This window comes from Lissotriton vulgaris, chromosome 1_1, assembly GCF_964263255.1.
Source record: "Lissotriton vulgaris chromosome 1_1, aLisVul1.2, whole genome shotgun sequence".
Classification (NCBI taxonomy): Eukaryota; Metazoa; Chordata; class Amphibia; order Caudata; family Salamandridae; genus Lissotriton; species Lissotriton vulgaris.
Genome location: NC_141685.1, coordinates 1,344,626,016 through 1,344,631,505, shown reverse-complemented (window position 1 = coordinate 1,344,631,505; position 5,490 = coordinate 1,344,626,016).

Below are 5,490 nucleotides of genomic sequence, written 5' to 3'. Positions count from 1 at the left end.
AATCGGAGATTACCCCATCCAATGATACCTCTCTGGTCTTTCTACGTGCTCAGTGGGGGGGGGGGGGGGCAGCGATAGCCCCACGAGCACTTAGAAAGTGAAACTGAAATTAGCTGATCGGCTCATTTCAGTTTTGGTTTCTCTGAAATGATTTCAGTGTGACGTGCGCGCTGATCGTCATTTCAGAGAAACCAAGGGAACAGCCTCTGGAGCTGGGGAAGCTCTTACCCAGCTCCCAAGGCTGTTGGGGGAGAAGAGGTGGTAGGCACCAGAGGTATTTCCGGTGCCAACGTATCGGACACGCGGGAGCTGTCCGACGCACATGAGCACTTTTGCTTCGGACGGCTCTTGTGCGTCCGACGCACTAAACAGGTTAAAATCTTGAGGAACCGGGCATGAGTTCTGCCTCGTATTGACAAAAAATACAGGGCCTCAGAAGTTTCTTCCGCTTGCCTCATAGGATAGCCCAAACCAGATTTGGTTATTTCACAAGCAGCATAGCGTTGCCCCAAACATTTTACCCCACCTATCTCTACTCCACCAGACAAAGAGTGTTAGTTACTTTCTATCTATTTCAGTGGTAGGTACATAAGCAGTTTTCTGAGACTGTAACTGGTTGTATGAGTGCCTGCCTGACTGCGTGAGTGGGTACAAATGATATTCTATTAAATTATATACTGTAATCAATCACCTACATCTACTTCCAAGCGCACTCATTCATAGTAGCTTAATAAAATACCTTTATTTTTTCTATAGCCATTTTTCTTCCTCCTTTACTGCTCAGTTTTTACTTAACATCGTCATCTACCCTCCTTTTATTTTTCCTTTTACTGTTGCGTAGGACTTACACATTTTCTTTTCACCTTATATACACTGATTAACTTTTTATTTACATATACTTTTTAAAAGTACACCCTAACTGACATACATGTGAAATCTATTTGCCGTTCTCCCGTTTTTTTCTCAGTATCACTTAGAAGCTCTTGTCAGTGAAAATAGCAAGTCAGAAATATCGCAATGGTGTTCCACTCTCAGTACAAAAGTACCAATAATGGCTACTCTATCACTGTGCTTTCACTGATAGTCCTGTACTGAGCAAATCACAACCTTCCTTTCATCTTTTATTTTTGTTATACCACTTATGAATGGTCAGTTTTTTTTAACACTTAATAAGACTCCTATTAAAAAGCCCAATTTTGCAGTGTTTTTGGGCGGATCAGCAAATCAATTGCTGCTCTCACTGTGTATATTCGCAGCGGATCCACACGAAGCCCATAGAAGCATTTATCGTTCATGCTTTGCATCTGTATTTCACTTTGTAATAAGACTACTGAATTACAAGGCAAGCACACCCTAATTTGTGTTTAAATTTGTTTTATTACATTTAAAAAAAAAATCTTTTTCCACAGCACTTCGTACAACTGCAACACTGTGCAATGTATACATTAAAGCTATTCTGAGTACATTTGCTGCATAATATGTCTCGACTGTTAGTGTCAGTCTTGTCCAGTGCATTGACATCAGATGCGATGTCTTAGTGGTCAAATCTTAAACATTTTTCAGCATAACATTGATATAATGGGGGCAAAAACGAAATCAGTACATTTACCCTTCCTCTCAGGTCTGGATCATTATATTTGTGCACCACTTCAGCCATCATGTCTATTATTGTTGTGCATCGCTGTACAGCTCCTCCCACCCATATCTCTTTATTGTAAGTGGACCTAAATGCGTGTTTCTGCCAGTGCCCATATTGCTTAGTCAATGTATTTTAATCCTGGTTGATTGTCAGGGGGGTGTGCCACGCCTCGTCGCCAGTCGGTTATCACTTCCTTCGACCTGTTTCTTGTGCTCTATTTGCCCTGGTAATTTCTACCCCTCTTCATTCTTGAGTGTGTCTGCTAGCGCTTCTAAGTATCTTTTACAGGATGCGCGAAAGTCTTCTAAGATTGTATCCCACTCTGCCGCTATTGGCTGCTTCTGCAACCCCATCGCGTCCTCGGGACAGAGCACTATACTTTCCGCCTGTGCCCAGCTTAGAAGTGATTGGAACCAGGCCTTTGCTGTGGGAAGTCAGGGGTTTTCCAGCGTCGCGTGAGCAATCGCTTGGCCACTGTAAGTCCCAAGTCTGTCATGGGACGTCACCTTTATTTTTTGGGTCTTTGCTACAGTCCCAATATGCATGTTCCCATGTCCAGTTCAGGGCACTTTCTGTACACTGGGTTAGACATCTAGTCACCGTTTCCCAGTATGACTGGATAGCTGTGCAGGACCAAGGCAAGCACTCCACAATAAGCAATGTTTGTTTGTACACCACTCTGGTCTTGAGTTTCACAGTGCAGTCGTTTTTGTTCCCTTCCCCCATCCTTTTTTTTAGCTCTGCTTCCATGGTGACCATGTTTGCAACAAACTACCAGGTCAAATGTTCACATTACTCTCTATAAGCAGCAAAGCAGCTTCCAATTATACAGCAACAGGTGTAGTAGACTGCTTGCAAATTCAAGCATATCCAGGGCTTTAAGTGGGATAAAAAAAACTGGAGGGTCTCTCAAAGGGGCGTGGCCAGTTTAATAAGGGGCGTGGCTTTAAACACTTATGCAAAAAATCTGTTTAGCATAGTGTGCCGCCCGACTTGTATTTTGCTGTTTCTGTCATTGCATGCAGATATATGATACAACAAGTAACATCATACTTACAACAAGTAAGTACTATTTGCTTTGTCAATGGTTATTAGTTGCATAAGATAAATAAGCTGCAACTATGGCTTGTTACATATAATATTGAAAAAGCTTCAAATTAAAGCCCTGGTGACCCTACCACAATGTTGCTGCTCTTTCAAAAAGAGACAGGAAAATGACTTTAAAGGATTTCCCTTACCCCAAAACGCTCACCTGGCATGACGTCATGCTGTAACGTCTCCGCTAGTGAGAAGTGAGGGCAGGCAACATCGATGTGCTTGCTGTCTCGAAACAGGTCTCTATAGGGCTGTTTTGCACCCTGGCACTTTTTTCCAGACTACAGTGACAGCAAACTACTGTCACTGCAGTCCGGAAAAAAAAACGGACCACCTGTGCCAGGGCTCAAAACCGAGCCCGATAGAGACCCCTTTCGAGGTCCCCTTTAAAAAACTGCCATGGCTCAGACCCCTGGAGACCCGGCCCACTTAAAGCCCTGAGCATATCCCTAACAACTTAACTTTTTGGTATTTTTCCAAAGCCAGTCACAGAGTTTGTTACTTTATTTCTTTCAGTCACACTCTAATTTTAGTTTCCTGCACATCTCAGCCATCCAATCAAATATGTTTTTATATTTTACTTGATGTCTCCATTTTAACTGCATTTCATCTTTAAAACTGCCTCATTCAGCTGCAGCCTTCTCCTGTGTGCTACTCCTGCTTATCTTATTTAGAATAGGCACAACTGTAATGTCCAAAACTCATTAAAAAAAATTCTAAGAATTTTTTTATCACAAAATGTCATCACTAATTAGAAAATAATGAGAATATTCTAGAATATTGAAATGAGATGGGTTAATATAAATATAATGAATTTCATAGAAAAATACGGGATGTAATATTTGTCGAGTTTAGACATAAGTTATGCTCAACCCTCCCCAATCCAACATGGCCGCTAAAGTCAGATCGGGACTCGGAAATCAAACATAGTCGTGTAAAGCGCATTCAAAGAAAAAATAAATATATGTCCCCTCGGGTGCCTCAAGAAAGAATAATACACAAAGAGGAAATAAATTTGTAAGTAATAAACATCAGTATTCGAAACAAAACTTGAATATCTTCGACGACTTCCGGGTCGCAAGACGATCCTTGAATGACCGGAAAGTAGAAACAATCTAAACTGTTTACTAAATTCTATAGCCAAGGACCCCGGCCTAGGAGAGGTAGAGCAATACCATCCTGAAAACAATATAAAATTTAGGAAAATGATATTAATTGATTAAATATCTATTTCCGGGTCAGGAATGGAAGTGGCAGCATAAATGCTGGTTCCGAATTTCGGTTATTACTTTCCCGGAGGACTCTAACACGGAGGAGCAGGGAGGCCAAATTAAACCACAAAGGTATGTGAGCCGTAACTAGATAGGAGCACCTTGATGCAGTAACACTAATGTTAGATATAGTTCAGTTTTTGCGCTAATCTAGGAAATGTGCGTAGAAATAGCGATGAGCTCTGCCCCGACACCAACCTATACTAAGGGGAATGTGCTGAGAATTAGCGAGATTACCTAGAGAAGCCCCGATCTCACTAATAAGCATTTCTGTAATTATCCCACTTGGACCAGAGTACGCGGTAAACATTTAGAAATCTGACCAGTAGTTACCGCGTCATTTCCAAGAGCCGACGATGGTTAATAACATCACCAGCAACTGACCTTATGGCGATGTACTATGTCCCGCGTTTTAAAAAGTTTAAAATGCGAAGAAAAGCACGCACTATAACATGTTTAATTACGGGCCATACTTTATAAGTTATAATTGCCCACTTACAAAGATGAACAGTGACCGAGTTTTTCTAAACAAGCCTCTGTAGAATTATAGTAATATGTGCTAGTAAAAACCGATCAAATAACCATTAGAACCAGCACATTGATCATTATGTATTTCATTCACTTCAATAGGCTTAAGAAAAACAAGAAGCGATTTTAAAACCAGACAAGTGATCAACTTATCACATTGGCCTCACAAAAATGAATACATAAACTCGGTAAGTAGGGGATTCATTATATATTTTAGATTCTACTTAATCCCAGTAAGAGACTCTTATACAATGTGTCCTATCCTACATACAGTGATTCCGAATTGACGAAGGGATCCTGAGCCTTTGAAACTGACCCGAGAGTAAATTCCGGTGGCTCCTCCGTGTCCAATCACTTTATGTAGTTACCTCATTACAGGTAAACAATTATGATTGAAACATATAGTATAAATCACCAGACACTAGGGATGACCGGATAGATAATTGTGGATATTCTTCTTCCTTTATCAAGGTACCATATGATCATGAGAAACAGATGTATACAAGTTTCCAGTTGTTTTAGAAGTCTTTTAAATTTAAACAGAAGCTTCAAAAATTCAGGTATTTGTTTATTATAAAAAACTTTCCTTAATTCCGAAGACATAGTCTTCAATCCAATTACCCCCGTTGATTTATTTAATTATTAAATAACAGGGTTCCATGATAAGCACAAAATATATTTTTTACAGAAGGGTAATGAGCGTGGTCCCCACAGAGGAACAGGTCCATGAGCATATAGGGCAAAATGAACACTAATAGAAAAAGAAACACTATGTATGTATTTCTGTTGATCTGCCTAATTACAAGATACCTAAAACACTGCCGTTTAAATTTTTAGATTGCCAACCAAATGGCAAAATGTCCTGATGAAGGTGTGAATATTGTAAACGAACACCGAAACGCCGCGTCAACTCTTTTTTTTAACTTTTTTATCACACTTTTTCACTATGTGGAAAAT